The sequence below is a fragment of the Dasypus novemcinctus genome, chromosome 15 (genome assembly GCF_030445035.2).
Source record: "Dasypus novemcinctus isolate mDasNov1 chromosome 15, mDasNov1.1.hap2, whole genome shotgun sequence".
Taxonomy (NCBI): domain Eukaryota; kingdom Metazoa; phylum Chordata; class Mammalia; order Cingulata; family Dasypodidae; genus Dasypus; species Dasypus novemcinctus.
Window position 1 is genome coordinate 17,219,125 of NC_080687.1, and position 15,046 is coordinate 17,234,170.

A 15,046-nucleotide genomic window follows, 5' to 3' on the forward strand; every position below is an offset into this window, starting at 1 on the left:
AAAATTCAGTATGTAATTTTGTCACTAAACTGAATGGATAACATTTTGCAAGTAAGCTCAGAAAAAATTAGCCTGTCATCCACAAGGTTTTTAAAATCTGTGACATACAGAGTTTGGTGAGATCTCTGACATTTTTCTAGAGACTAAGGGCCCGTTTTCACGAGAATCTAGAAGGAATATGTGACCCCAAAAATACTGCTTTAGTTCTTACATGGATAAGATAGAATTAGTGTTCGTCATGGGCCCGATTTAAATTATTTGCACTGCCTTTAACTTCTCTTTTCCCTGGTAAAGCTAGTTTTATCACCTGTAAAGGGAAGCTGAAAAGAATAATGTTAAGTGCTGTTTATTGAGTATATACTACATGCCTGATACTGGACTTGATGCTTTACCTAATTTTATTAATTCTTGCAAGAGCCTACAAGGTTCAGAGAGAGTTTAATTAGCCCAGGTTACATGATTACTAAGTTACTGAATTAGGTCTAGAACTCAGATCTAAATAGTCTCTTTTCACTCTACCTCACAAACCTCATGTATGCTCTCTAGATACCTTTTACATGCTTTTTATCTTTCCAGAGAAGAGTATTGAACAGAAAAGTATTATTTTGTTAAAAATAATGGAAGAATTAAAGGGAATTCTCAATATGACTAAGAAAAAATAGTTATTTGAAACCATTATTAAATGGTGGCATTCTTAGGAGTAAGAGAGGAAGTCCTAGTAGTCCTAATATAAGTATTGTTCCTCACCTGGAGGCCTAATTGAGAAAATAAGATAAGAAAAAGGAGTAAGTGCAACTGTTGGAAAGAAATGTAAAAATGATGATTATATGTAGGTGATGTAATGACATTCAGGGAAAAAAATTCCAAGGGAATTAACTAAAAAACTATTAAAACCAATAGTTGTTTGGTAAATTGACCAGATACAAGATAAATAAACCTTTATAACTAGATATCCTTTTAACAATGATTAACTTAAAAATGGAAAAAAGATCTTCTGTTAGGAATGAAAATGTAGCAATATATTATAAGACACTATTTAATAAGAAACCTGGGACCTTTTTCTGAAGGAAAGCATGTAGTGTATTTAAAGAATATAAAAGAGTATCTAAATTAAATGAAGACTGTTCCTGGATCCAGTGTGTCAGTCTGGTTAAGGTGGCAGTTCATCCCTCATTAATCTAAATTGACTGTATTGTCAATCACAGTCCCTCCTCTCCTCTCATCTTTTTTTTTTTAAGATTTATTTTTTATTTATTTTTCTCCCCTCCCCCACAGTTGTCTGCTCTCTGTGTTCATTGGCTGTGTGTTCTTCTGTGTCCACTTGTATTCTTGTCAGCGTCATCCAGAATCTGGGTCTCGTTTTTGTTGCGTCATCTTGCTGCATCAGCTCTCTGTGTGTGTGGCACCATTCCTGGGCAGGCTGCACTTTCTTTCGTGCTGGGCGGCTCTCCCCACGGGGCGCACTCCTTGCGTGTAGGGCTCCCCTATGCTAGGGCTCCCCTATGCGGGGGAAACCCCTGCGTGGCAGGGCACTCCTTGCACGCATCAGCACTGCACATGGGCCAGCTCCACACGGGTCAAGGAGGCCCGGGGTTTGAACCGCGGACCTCTCATGTGGTAGATGGACGCCCTATCTGTTGGGCCATATCTGCTTCCCTTATCCTTTTTTTAAGGTGGGAAAAAAACTTGACTAATTAAAAATAAATCTGGAAGAATAATTGTAAGAGAATAACCATTTAAAAAGAAGAGAGGAAGTACTGGGAAACTTGATGTAACAATTTTTAAATGTATTCACATGTTATAGGAAGTTGGAACAGAAGAGTCCATAAAGAAAACTGTGATTAAAATGGTATTTCTAAGTGTAAATGTGTGGGGAAGCAGTGTCTGCTAGTGGAAGTATAAAATGCTACAAGTTTTTGGTAGATATTTTTGTGGTATGTTACAGGAACCTTAAAAATGTACATATTTTTTGACCCCAGCTATTCCACTTTTACTCATCCATTCTGCCTATGAAAATATTTGTACATATACAAAGGATATTTACTGTAGTATACTTTGCTATAGCAAAGAACTGTTATAATGTGAATGCATAGTTTTAAGAAATTGGACAAACTGTGATATTCTATATAATGGAATCTTAGGGAACTTTAAAAAATCTGGTAGATCTAATATTGTTAGTTTTTTTTTTTTTTCATGTGGAAAAATCTTAATGGACAAGGAAAGATCCTCAAAATAAGTGAGGAGGGTGTAGAACTGAATATATGGTATGATCCTATTTTTATTTCTTAAAAAGAAAATCACTACATATGTTTGTATATGTATAGAAACAATTGGAACTTTTAATGATGACTAGGAAATGGGATTGGAATTGGCAAGAGTCCTCATTTTCTATGTTTTTATATAGATTGAAGTTTTTACAACATAAGAGCATTATACTGAATCACAAATTTAAAAAAAGATTAAAAAGTAAGTAATGACTCAGACTGAGTAAAGACCAGATTTGTGGTTTTGCATTTTAAATTAGGTCATCCTATTTCCACAGCTATGTTTAATCACTGTTAGTTAAACATAACCTTATTAACAAAAGTGAAAAAAAAACTTTGAATGAGAAAGAGCTATTAGAAAATCATTCTACCTGATCTGGAAAAGAGGTACAGATTGACTCTCAGATCCAGCTCCATTCCCTTGTAATTATGGGAAAAATTAGGTCCATTATGAAATGACCAGAATATTCTAGAGTAGGGACTTTCACATGAATGTACATAATCCATTTTAGGATGATTACTGAGTTTTACCTATAAAGGTTCTCTTTGAGTGGGCCACTCTCATCTCCTTATCTTGAAATGGCTTTCTTAATAGAGTTCTGAAAGCTCAACATAGCTATTGGCCCCTGCTTCATATTCCAGCCATATCTCTAACTAGGCTGATTCTGCTTCTTTCTTTGTGTACCAGCCAGGACTAGCTACATAATAGCAGGGACCAATGCAAAATGAAAATGCAGGGTGCATGGTTAAAAAACAACAACAACAAAACAGCAAACAAACAAAAAACACCCAGGAAAAAGGTGTCCTTAAAGATACTAGAACATAATGTTTTTTCTTTGAAAGTATTTTATTCCTTATAAAACGCAATGGAGGAAATAGTACTTTATGAGTAATAACATTTTTAAATTGCAAAATGTTTTTGGTGTCATTAATTTTATGTAATAGATTCAATACATATGGGAGATATACACTACATACAGTACATTTATTTATGTATATCTAGATAAGATTTTTCTGGCTGTCCCACAAATTTATTTAATTCATACAGATTATATGTTTAGCAAGTTTATTTTCAGTTGATATAATTGAAAGCGATGTCAGTCAGTTGCTCTTGGCAAATGCAAGATTGCTGGTAATTTTTAATTTTGAAAAGGCTCTTTATACTGATGCAACTATTACTGGAGCTGTTAAGAGTATTTAATAGCTTGTGCCAACATTGGGATAAATTTCTGATAAATTATTTCAAAATATAAATGTTAGTACATTTAGCGTTTATGATTTTTGCGGAATAATTTTTTTCTAAAAAGATTTAACTTCATACAAATCATTTTCATGTAAGTCTAAATTTAAATTTATACATTGAACATTTTAATGTTTCCTTTGACCTTCTTGTTTCTTTTAGGGGTAATACCAGAAACCAAAAGTGACTTCATTATTTGTTATGTAATTCAGAATGCCCATGCATTGTCTCTGTATTCTTAGTTATAAGAAAAAAGTAATTTAAAAATTGTCTTCCTCATTTATAATGGGTTCACCTGAAACTTCCTATTAAAACAGCGTTCTTTTCCATCCAGTGTGATGATCTTTAATTTCCATTTTCTAAGTCTGTGGATATTTTGCTTTGCTGTCATAGTTTTCAAAACCAGGGACTCAAAAGTGTTTGAAGAATTTTAATAATTCACTGATACGCTTTATTGCAATGTCCACATTTTTGTTCTGTAGTTTACTGATAAACTTTACTGCCTGAGTGTGGCAGTTTTGTGCCAGCACTCAGGCTGGAGAGTTAACACTTGTATGGTTTCCTTAGGGTAAGCTGGCTCCCCATTGTGAATCCCAGAGCCCCAGCACTGTCCCCATGTGCACCAACTTTTTCCTATGACTGCTGCTGCTGTAGCTACCAATTGGGCCTAGGTCCCATTGACGTAGCCACCCCCTGCTACCCTGAGACGTGTGCATATGTGTGCCCCAATTCTGGCCTGTCTTCACTGCTATTGTGCATGTTCCTTTGTCCCATTGGATTTCACTTACAAAACACAAGTTCAAATATCAAGTAAAATTAAGAATTTCAAGGCAACATATACCCATGAAGTCAACCCTGGACTCTAGCAAACTGGCTTTTTAAAGTCTATTGCACTTGACCTCCTCTTTCTTATAGGATTTATAAGTATTGTATTTATAAGTATTCTTATAAGTATTGCCCTACCTTTGCGTAGAACACTGAATTCTTTAGATCTCAACTTAGTTGTTTACTTTGTCAAAAAGACCTGACTTCCTGAATGAGATTAAGTTATTATTTCATAGCACCATTTGATTTATAGCATTTATAACCCTTGTAATTTTGTACTTATTCAAGTGAGTATCTTATTGACTCCACTAAATTGTGAACTCTATGAGGATAGGGATTCTGTTTGTTTTGGCTTATTATTGATTCTCTGTTGTGTCTGCAACATCTAGCACATTGTCAAGCACATAATGGGCATTTGATAGATATATTTGTGGACTGAAATATATCAACAGACTGCTGTAGGGGAAGCCATATTAGTATAATGGGTTCCAGAGACAGATTTACCAAGGTTTGAATTGAAGCTTCATTCACTTCTTGATCCTTGTGTGGCTTTGGATTTGTTATTACCTTTCTAGCTTATAACCCTTGTAGCATGGCTTTTTTTTTTCCTGTATGTTAGCCACACCAGCCTTTTTTCAAACCTTTGTCCTCCATCCTGCCACAGGACCTTTACTTATATGCACTTCCTCTTGCCTGGAATACTTTTTTCTTTTGTAGGTTTATACGGGAAACATGCATAAAATGCAGTGTTCCCATATACCACCCTATTATTAATGCTTTGCATTAGTGTGGTTCATTTGCTACAACTGGCAAAAGAATATGTGCACTATTACCTGTAATCCATGGTTTCTATTAGGGTTCACTGTGTTGTAGAATCCTTTGTTGTTGTTGGTTTAAAATTTTTATTCTAGTTGTATATATAAATTAAAATTTCCCATTTTAACAACTATATGCAGATATAAAATTCAGTGCTGTTAATTATGTTCACAGTGTTGTGCCATCATCACCACCATTCATTACCAAAACTTTTCCATCAGCCCAAATAGAAGTTGTACAATTCGATGGTTTTCTTTTTTATGCTTTCACCTAATCCTTCAGCATCAATTCATTTGCCACTTTCTCAGAGAGACCTTCCTTAACCTTTTGAAAATGAAATTCATCTATCCTATAATCAGGTAACTGAACGTTTCTTTCATAGCACCCCCCACGTTTGGAATCGCATACTTATATGTGTGGTTAATGAATGCATGTTGGTTTCCCTTGCTAGACGTTAATATATATGAGCACAGGGAGCTTGTTTGCTTTTCCTCAATGATCTATCACAGTGCCAGACACATAGTAGTAGCTCAGTAACATCTGTTGAATGAATAAACGAATGAATAAATGAGGAAGAGAGTAGTATGAGACAAACCTACAAAAGCAGGAGGCAGGGATTGGGTCATCTAAGGCCTTATTTGCCATAATAATTAGTTTCTATTCACCCAGTAGTAAATTTTGTTAGATTAGTGCTTTAGATGTTTGTCTGACAGCGGTGTGGAAAATCTGATCTGATGGAGACAAACTGGGAGGTAGGAAGACCAGTTAGGAGGCTGTTTAAGTTCAATAAGATTCTGAACAAGGCTTGGGTAGGAGGGAATATAGTCATCTTTTCAAAATCAGTGGTGAGATAGTGACCTGATAATCACCCTGGTGCTGTATTAGTATGCACACATGGTGAAATTATTGAAACCTTAGGTGTTGAAAGGCAGTGTAAACAAAGAGTATATGGAGCCAGACTGATTATTCTTGGCTCTGCCAGTGACTAGCTGTGTGACTTTTGGCAAGTCAATTAATCTCTCTGTGTCTGTTTCTTCATCTTGAAAATAGAAAAATAATGATAATTAATGTGGAGATTAAATTATTTATTTTACATTAAAAGGAAAGCACTTAGTATAGTGAAGTTAGTAAAATTTTGCTATCGTTAGTCGAGTCTGGAGCAGCTCTGTCTAGTAAAACTTTCTGTGGTGATAGAAATGTTCTATATTTGTGTTGTATAATGTGGCATCCACTAGCCATATGTGACTATTAAGCACTTGAAATGTGGTTAGTGCAACTGAGGAACTGATTTTTTAATTTAATTTGATTTAAATTAATTTAATTAGCTTCATGTGACTAATGGCTACAGTATTGGGCAGCACAGGTCTGGAGGGTTGTGCTCTCTTTGCAGTCATCTACTGGTTTGCCTCATAATTGTGAAACACCTTCCTTTGTCATGTTTCTTCACTTTGCTGTTACGGGTGGGAAATGAAACATTCTGAATTCTCAACAGTGTTCAATGAAACATAAAAAAAAGCTATGAAGATGGTGTCTCCAGACTTATTTTATACTTTTTGAAATATGTTATATGTTGGATAATATAGTAAAAAAAAAAACAACAAAACACCACTTCAAGATAATGTAATAACTCTTTAACTATGCATCATTTTTCTAGGTAATTTCATCATTCTTCCATTTTCTGATTAGTCTTTTTTTATATTATAGTTGGGAAGAATTGATGTATTTTGATGAAATAATCCCTAGGATGATGAAATAGCAAAATGTTTTAAGATATAGGAAAAATATCATCACTAAGATCCCATAATGTATTTTATTTTTTAAAAGAAACTTAGATTACATAAATGTTACACAAAAAAATATAGGGAATACCCATATGCCCCGTTCCCTAGCCCTCCCACATTTTCCCACATCAACAACATCCTTCATTGGTGTGTTACATTTGCCACAATTGATGAACACTTCTTGGAGCATTACCACTAAGTGATGATTATAGTTTACATTGTAGCTTACACTCTCTCACACACATTTTTGCAAGTTATTACAAGATATACAATGACCTGTATCTCTCATTGCAGTGTCATTCAGGATAATACCTAAGTCCCCAAAATGTCCCCAAACAACACCTATTTTTCCCTCTCCCTCCCCTCAGAAGCTCCAGTGACCACTGCCTCCACATCCATGAAAAAGTTCTTCCATTGCTTGGATCGCAACAGGTCTACAGTAGAGCAACTGTAAGTCTATTCTAGTCCATCATTCATTCCTCATCCTGAGGATTCTGGGATCGTGATGCCCACTCCATCTCTAACTGAGAGAGCCTTAGGTCCCATGGAGCAGATGGATGGGACTATCTTGCTTGCAGTTGCAGACTCTTTCTGTTCCTTGGGATGGTTGTTGTCCATCATCATCTCCTTGTTAGTTGTCCTGGGTGAGTCCAGTGAACTGGAGAGTAGGTGTTGCAAGCTTGTTGAGATTCAGGGCCCAACTGGCACATGGACAGCCCAAAGATTTAAGTCTCTTGGAGATGTAACTGAACTCTGTTACTCACTATAGGTTCAGCTAGAGGGGCAGCAGAGCCATGTGTAGGGAAAACACAACTGAGTCCAACTCTATCACATTGAGGAGTGTAAATTCCAAAATAGGGCCCACTGTCAGGGCGCCAAATTCCTGAGCTGTCTGCCCTGACTGTAGTGTCTGGATGTCTCCAGAGCCCTCAGGAGCCCCGGATACCTGAGGAAATATTTACTTTGGCAGTCAATGAATTCCTGATGAGATGTGCATAAGTGTAAACTCTGAAATGACCTCCTGACTCACCATGAAGTCTCTTAGCCATATAAACTCATTTGTCGGGCGGTGGACTTGACCCAGTGGTTAGGGCGTCTGTCTACCACATGGGAGGTCCGCGGTTCAAACCCTGGACCTCCTTGACCTGTGTGGAGCTGGCCCATGTGCAGTGCTGATGCGTGCAAGGAGTGCCGTGCCATGCAGAGGTGTCCCCCACGTAGGGGAGCCCCATGTGCAAGGAGTGCGCCCTGTAAGGAGAGCCGCCCAGCGCAAAAGAAAGTGCAGCCTGCCCAGGAATGGTGCCACACACAGGGAGAGCTGACACACAAGATGACGCAACAAAAAGAAACACAGATTCCCATGCCGCTGACAACAATAGAAGCGGACAAAGAAGATGCAGCAAATAGACACAGAGAACAGACAACTGGGGTGGGGGGGTGAGGGGAGAGAAATAAATCTTTAAAAAAATAATAACCTCATTTGTCTTGACCCTTTCCCCCTTTTAGTCAAGGTCTTTTTCCAGTTGCATTGCTAGTTGGTTCTTGGTAGTAATCCCTCAGTACCAGGGGATTCACGGCTCATCCCTGGGAGTCATGTCCCAAGTATAGTGTATTTTAGACTTAGGAAAAGGTCCAGTAGACCTATAAGGTAACTTCAAGATGGAAGTGGTTTTATTCTATTAACAAAAAGTAAACTTTGGGAAGCGGCTGTGGCTTAAACAATTGAGCTCCCATTTACTATATGGAGGTCCTGGGCTCGATCCCTGGGACCTCCTGGTAAAAAAAGAAAAAGAAAAAAAAACGCAACCCAGACCTGTGCGGTTTGGAGAGGGGCAGGCCCCCACATGCCAAGTGACACACCAAAAAGATGATGATGCACCTAGATTTTTAAAAAAAAGTAAACTTTCTCTTTATTTTTTTTAAGATCTCTAAGAAAAAAAAAGTCATAAAATATGAATTGTTAAAAATAGAACTATTTTTTAAAAAGCCTCAGAATACAGAAATTGAGTTCAGTGGACCCAGAGTGTATACAAACAGTTAAGGGAATGCCTTTATTGACTTTATTACTGTGATGTTTGTGAAAGGTTTTTTGGTAAATTTTTTATCAAGTGTGTTAGCCAAAGGGATGCTGATGCAAAATACCAGAAATTGCTTGGTTTTTAAAGGGTATTTATTTGGGATAGGAGCTTACAGATACCAGGCCATAGGCATAAGTTATTTCCCTCACCAAAGTCTATTTCATGTGTTGGGGCAAGATGGCTGCCGACATCTGCGAGGATTTAGGCTTCCTGGGCTCAGCTCCTGTTTTCTCCACAAGTTCAGCTGTAGACTATGAAGCTCTCTAGGCTTTGCTCTCTCCACAAGGTCACCTGTAGACTATCAGGCGAGTGGCTCTGTCTCTTTCCCCGGGGCTCCAGCTTAAGACTTCAAGCATCAAACTCCAACATTAAAACTCCCACATTAAGAACCCCTGCATCAAAAGCTCCAACTCTGGGAAGTGGATTTGGCTCAACTGATAGAGCATCCACCTACCACATACGAGGTCCAAGGTTCAAACCCAGGACCTCCTGACCTGTGTGGTGAGCTGGTGCACACGCTGTGCTGATGTGTGCAAGGAGTGCCATACCACACAGGGCCATCCCCCGTGCAAGGAATGCACCCCGTAAGGAGAGCCACTCTGTGTGAAAAAAGTGCAGCCTGCCCAGGTGTGGTGCCACACACACGGAGAGCTGACGCAGCAAGATGATGAAGCAAAAAGACACAGATTCATGGTGCTGCTGACAAGAATCCAAGCAGACACTGAAGAACACGCACAGCGAATGGACACGGAAAGCAGACAGCAGGGTGGGGGAAGGGGAGAGAAAGAAATAAAAAAATAAATCTTTAAGAAAAAAAAAAGCTTCAACTCTGTCCTTTGCCGCACCTTTTATCTGTGAGTCCCCACCCACCAAGGGGTGGGGACTCAATGTCCTAATGATGTGGCCCAATCAAAGCCCTAATCGTAACTTAATCATGCTCAGACCAGATTACAAACATAGTCCAGTATCTATTTTTGGAATTCATAACTATATCAAACTGCTACATCAAGTTAAGGACATACACATTCTTTGCCGAAAGTTTACTTAGAGATCTTAATTTATTAAAATTATTTGTTATTTGTTATGATAATATGATTTCTCCCATTTAAACTGATGTAGTTTATTTAATGGTTGGAGGGCTGTTTAGGTTTTCTATTTCTTATTAAGTTAATTTTTTTTTGAGATTTATTTACACACACACACACATCACCCCCTGCCCCGCTCTGTTCCTTCTGCCATCTGCTCTCTGTGTCCATTCACTGTGTGTTCTTCTGTGTCTGCTTGTATTCTCATTAGGGGGCTCTGGGACCTTCTGGAGTGGGAGAGAGGTGATTACTCTTTTGCGCCACCTCAATTCCCTGTTCTGCTACATCTTCTTATTTTCTTTCCTCTGTGTCTCTTGTTGCGTCATCTTGCTGCGCCAGCTCTCAGCATCGGCTGGCACTCCTGCGTTGGGCGGCTTTCCTGTGCTGGGCAGCATTCCCACACTGGGTGGCTCTACCATGTGGGGTAGTGCTCACCATGTGGGCCAGCTTGCCCTCACCAGGAGGCTCTGGGCATTGAACCCTGGACCTCCTATGTGATAGACGGGAGCCCAGTTGGTTGAGCCACATCCATTTCCCTTAAGTCATTTATGTTGTTATATTTTTCTACAGATTTGTCCATACTATATAAGCTTTTATATATTAGCATAAAGTTATTAATTTTTTTTTTTTTAGTTTTTGAGGGTTTTGTGGTTATATTTTCTTTTAACTATTGCTTATATATTTGGCTCCTCTCTGTATTAACTGTACTCTTCTTTCTCTCTATGAATTTGCATAATTTTCTTTGTGGTTACCATGGGGCTTAAATTTAACATTCTAAATCTATAACAATTTTATTAGTCACTCCAAAGAAGCAATTTTTTTTTCTATTGCATATGTAATTTCTGCTTCATCAATTTCTGCCCTAATCTTTATTGTTTCCTTCTATTTTCTATTCTATTTTCTTTGGGTATATTCTGCTGCTTTTGCTAAATTCTTAGGTAGATGCTTAGTTCATTTATTTTAACTTTCTCAATTTCTTAAATATTTAAGACTATGCATTTTCTTCTAGTACTATATTTGTGTACTATAAGCTTTTGATATATTTTTGTTAGTTTAAAATGTCTAATTTCCATTATGATTACTATTTTGATCCTTGAATTTTTTGTTTTTTTGTTGTTGTTAAGTTAGTTTCTAACTTAATTGTGCTTGATTTGCAGTCAGATAATGTGTTTTTTATATATATATAGTAGTTATTTAAAATTTGTTTGGATTTGTCTTACGGCATTATGTTGTCAGTTTTTGTTGAGTGTGTGTTTGAAAAGAATATGTGATAGCTGGTTAAAGATGGAATATATTTATGCCCATCAAATCAAGATTATTAAATGTTTTTGTCTTCATAAGCTTCCATTTCATGAGTTTGTCAGTAGTCCTGTCATTTTTTACTTTGCATATATTTAGTATATTTTAATTGTTTTCCTGTTAAATTGACCTTTTGTGATTATGAGATGACTCACTTCTCTTTAGTAACATTTTGCCTAAAATTCTTCTTTTGTTCTGGTGTTATCATAGTTATATTGGTTACATCAGTTTTCTTTTGATAGAATTCACTCTGTATGTAAATGTATAGGAAACATCCTTTTACTTTTGGCCTCTCCTTGCATATATGTTTTTTGTTTTGTTTTGTTTAGATGCTGGGGCTGGGGATTGAACCTGGACCTAATATATGGGAAGCCGGTGCTTAATCACTGTGCCACATTGGCTCCCCTGAGTTGATTTTTCCCCCATTTTTTTGCTTGCTTGTTTTTGTTTTGTTTTGTTTTTTATTTTAGGAGGTACTGGGGACCAAACCCGGGACCTCCCATATGGGACACAGGTGCTTAACCACTTGAGCTATATCCATTCTTCTCTGCACATGTGTTTTGTATGAATTTTTAATAAATATCATAAAGTTGAATTTTTTTTCCATCTTGACAATTTTGTTTTTTTAAGAGATTTATTTCATTTATTTATTTCTCCCATCTCCCCTCATTGTTTGTGTTTGCTGTCTGTTTTCTGTGTCTGTTGTGTGCTCTCTGTGACTGCCCTTCTTTTTTTTGGAGGGACTTAGAACCAAACCCAGGACCTCCTGTGTGGTAGGCAGGTGCCCAACTACTCAAGCCACATCTGCTTCCCCAGTTTTTTTTTTAATCTTGGGAGTTTACTCTATTTACATTTATTCATGATTGCTGAAAATTTATTATTTATTCCTCTTAATGTGTGTTTCTTTCTTGCCTTCTTTTTGGGGTTGATATTTTTGTTTCTCATTCCATAGTTCAGATGTCATAAACGATGTCTCTCTTCTTTTGGTGCTCACTGTTAAAATTTTAACATGCATACTCAACTTAGTCTGAAGTTTATCTCCATATTCTGGTTCAACCAGAAGAGTACTAGGACATCAGACTACCTCTCTCCTGACTGTTCAAGATTTTAAGTGTCTTTTTAAAAAAATTCCACATATTAGTTTTTTGTAATACAATCAATACTTCGTTTAGATTTAATCACAGATGTAACAATTTCTTCTCTCCATATTCCTTTGAATTCAAGACCTTCCATCTGGAATAACTATTCTTGTAAATCCTTTGACAATTTCTTAAGGAAGAATGTTTTGGTGATAAACTCTCTTGGTTCTTATTGGCATAAGTATGTCTCCATTAAGTTCTAATTCTTGAAAAATAGTTTTCATGGACATACATTTCATACTATGAAATTGTTATTCTTCTCTTGCTCTTGTCTGGCTTTTCTTGTTGCTTTGAGAAATCAGTTCTGGTCTGTTATTCATTTGAAGGTAATCTCTTTTCTCTTTGCTTTTAGAATTTTCCAGTTTCCCTGTTATATTGTAATATAATTTCGAGTTTTAGTCCTAATCAATTTTGGAATACTTTCTGCCATTATTGTTTTGAAACTTCGTTTTTCTCATTTTTTTCTCTTCTCCCACTGAAACTCCATGCTCAGTCAGGATCCTGGCAAGAAATACTCAAAGCGGTAATTGAAAAGAGTGAATGAAGGGTCTGTTGACAGAGCTTTAGAGGGTATAAGGTATAAGGGAACCACAAAGGATGGTGAAGCTCTTACCAAGGGGGGAGGGTTGAGAATCTGGAAGAGCTTCAGCTGTAAGAGAGAAGAGTCTGTGGCTTTTGGTGGAGAAAAGGAGCTCAAGGGCTGGGGAAGGCTGAGTGATATGTCTCTAGAGATCAGCCTCCTGGGATGCTGAGTAGGGCAGAAAAGGTTGGAGAATGGACCATCACCATCTCATACCATCAGTACTTTTCCATCTGTTTGTATCTTTCTGCATTCTGAATAATTTTTCGTATCTGTCTTCCACTTTCCCAATTTTCTCCGCAGTGTATCTAATCTCCTTTTTAAACTGTCCATTGTGGTTTTTGTTTCTGTTTTTGAATGGCAATGTTTTTGTTTCATTTTTAAATAACTCTTCTTACTAATGGGATATAAGCAGTACATCTTTTGTCACTCACTGTACAACTTCTCAAACCTTGGAACCAGATTGCCTACCTCCACTTTCCTATTCTACATTGATTTTCTTATGGTAATTGCTGTTGTCTTAGCAACTGTTGAGAATGCAGCTTTGCAAAAAAATGATATTATTGGAAGGAATATAAGGTGATCTGGTATTGAAACTGTGGACTACTTTGAGTTAGTAGTTCATGCAGTGTCCAACAAATGTTGCTGTATTTCCTTCAAAAAGTTAAAATATCCCTCACTGTACCTTTGTGAGTTCACTTTTGGAAACTGAGGCTCTAAAGATCATAATAAACCATGACATCTCTTGCATGTTTCTATACTAACACCTAAAATTTTTCTTAATGCATTTAGAGCCTTACAAAAAAGTATAATTTCCAGTGAATTGTAAAAACTGTTACATCATTTTAAATGTCTCTAAATATAGCAGTGTTGTCTACTGAATTGTTAATATGTATTTTTGCTGAGATATGTTAACATATAGTAAAATTCACACATCTTAGATGTCCAGTTTAATGAATTTTGGCAGTCGTATATACCTCTGTAACTATCATCCAAATGAGGTATATGTCTTTTGATTTTAAATTGCTTTATTATATTGCTTCTAAAAGTTGTATTATCGTGTTTCTTACATTTTTATTTTTAGTCCTTTTATTTCTTTAAGTCTATTAAACGTATTTTGTATTTTGTTTCTGACGTTTTCAATATCTGTGAGTTTTGTTGGTCTGGTTCTATCATTTATTTTTCTGCAAACTCATGGTGGTTTGTTTCCTCATGTGTTTAGTAAAATTTGGGGATTAGTTCTTAGAACTGTTTCTGGGCAACTGAAGCCTGGATGAAGGCGTGTTTGTTCCTTCAAGCCAAGACTGCTTGAAGTGTTTTAGACCACATGGGTCCTATGTAAGCTGGCAACAAACCTGTTTGAGGGCTTTTTTGTTGTTATCAATTCCCCGAAATAGTTTTCCCTATTTCATCTTTCTCCAAGGTCCAGATTGGCAGGTTTCTCCATCCCTCCTCCTCTTCCTCCAACTTTATGTCAAGAGCTCTCTTCTTGGTTCTGTAGACACCTTAGGCAGGCCCTGGTTTTATTGCTTGTCCTTTGCCCTTCTTGGCATCTTGTCCAAATGGAAGTTCAAGGACACTAGCGGGTAGCACATGTTCCAGGGTAAATGCATCTTGCAGGCTTGCTTTCATCTTTGGATCCCTTCATTTGCTTCTTTTTTTAGTTTTTGAGGATTCCTTAATTTCTTGTAAGCTCAGTAATACTTTGGAAAAATGTTTTCGAATTTTATCCACCATTTTTATTTGGTTTTAGCAGAAGAGTTGGTCAAGGTATCTAGTCAGCCATTGGGAATGGAAGGCCCACTCATTTTTTTAAAATTCTGTGTTCAAATATATGGAAAAGTACATAGAATAATATAAACCATGCTCATGTGTCCACCTCTGGATTAACAAATATTTATATAGCCATTTTGTTTATAGTCTTTTTAAAGATAATATA

At 36.9% G+C, this 15,046-nt stretch overlaps 1 protein-coding gene across 4 annotated transcripts in view; it reads left to right on the plus strand.

Annotated features, from left to right (window-relative positions):
- The window catches only part of XPO4 (exportin 4), a 112,158-nt gene that overhangs the window by 1,174 nt on the left and 95,938 nt on the right, over window positions 1-15,046 (plus strand). The window contains exon 1 of one of the 4 annotated variants that reach the window (XM_023591449.3): window positions 6,679-7,376. The exons of the other annotated variants lie outside the window; for them this stretch is intronic. The gene's annotated coding sequence lies outside the window, so the exon portion shown is untranslated. Of the gene's footprint in view, window positions 1-6,678; window positions 7,377-15,046 lie in introns of those variants that run through there. 4 annotated transcript variants of the gene reach the window in all.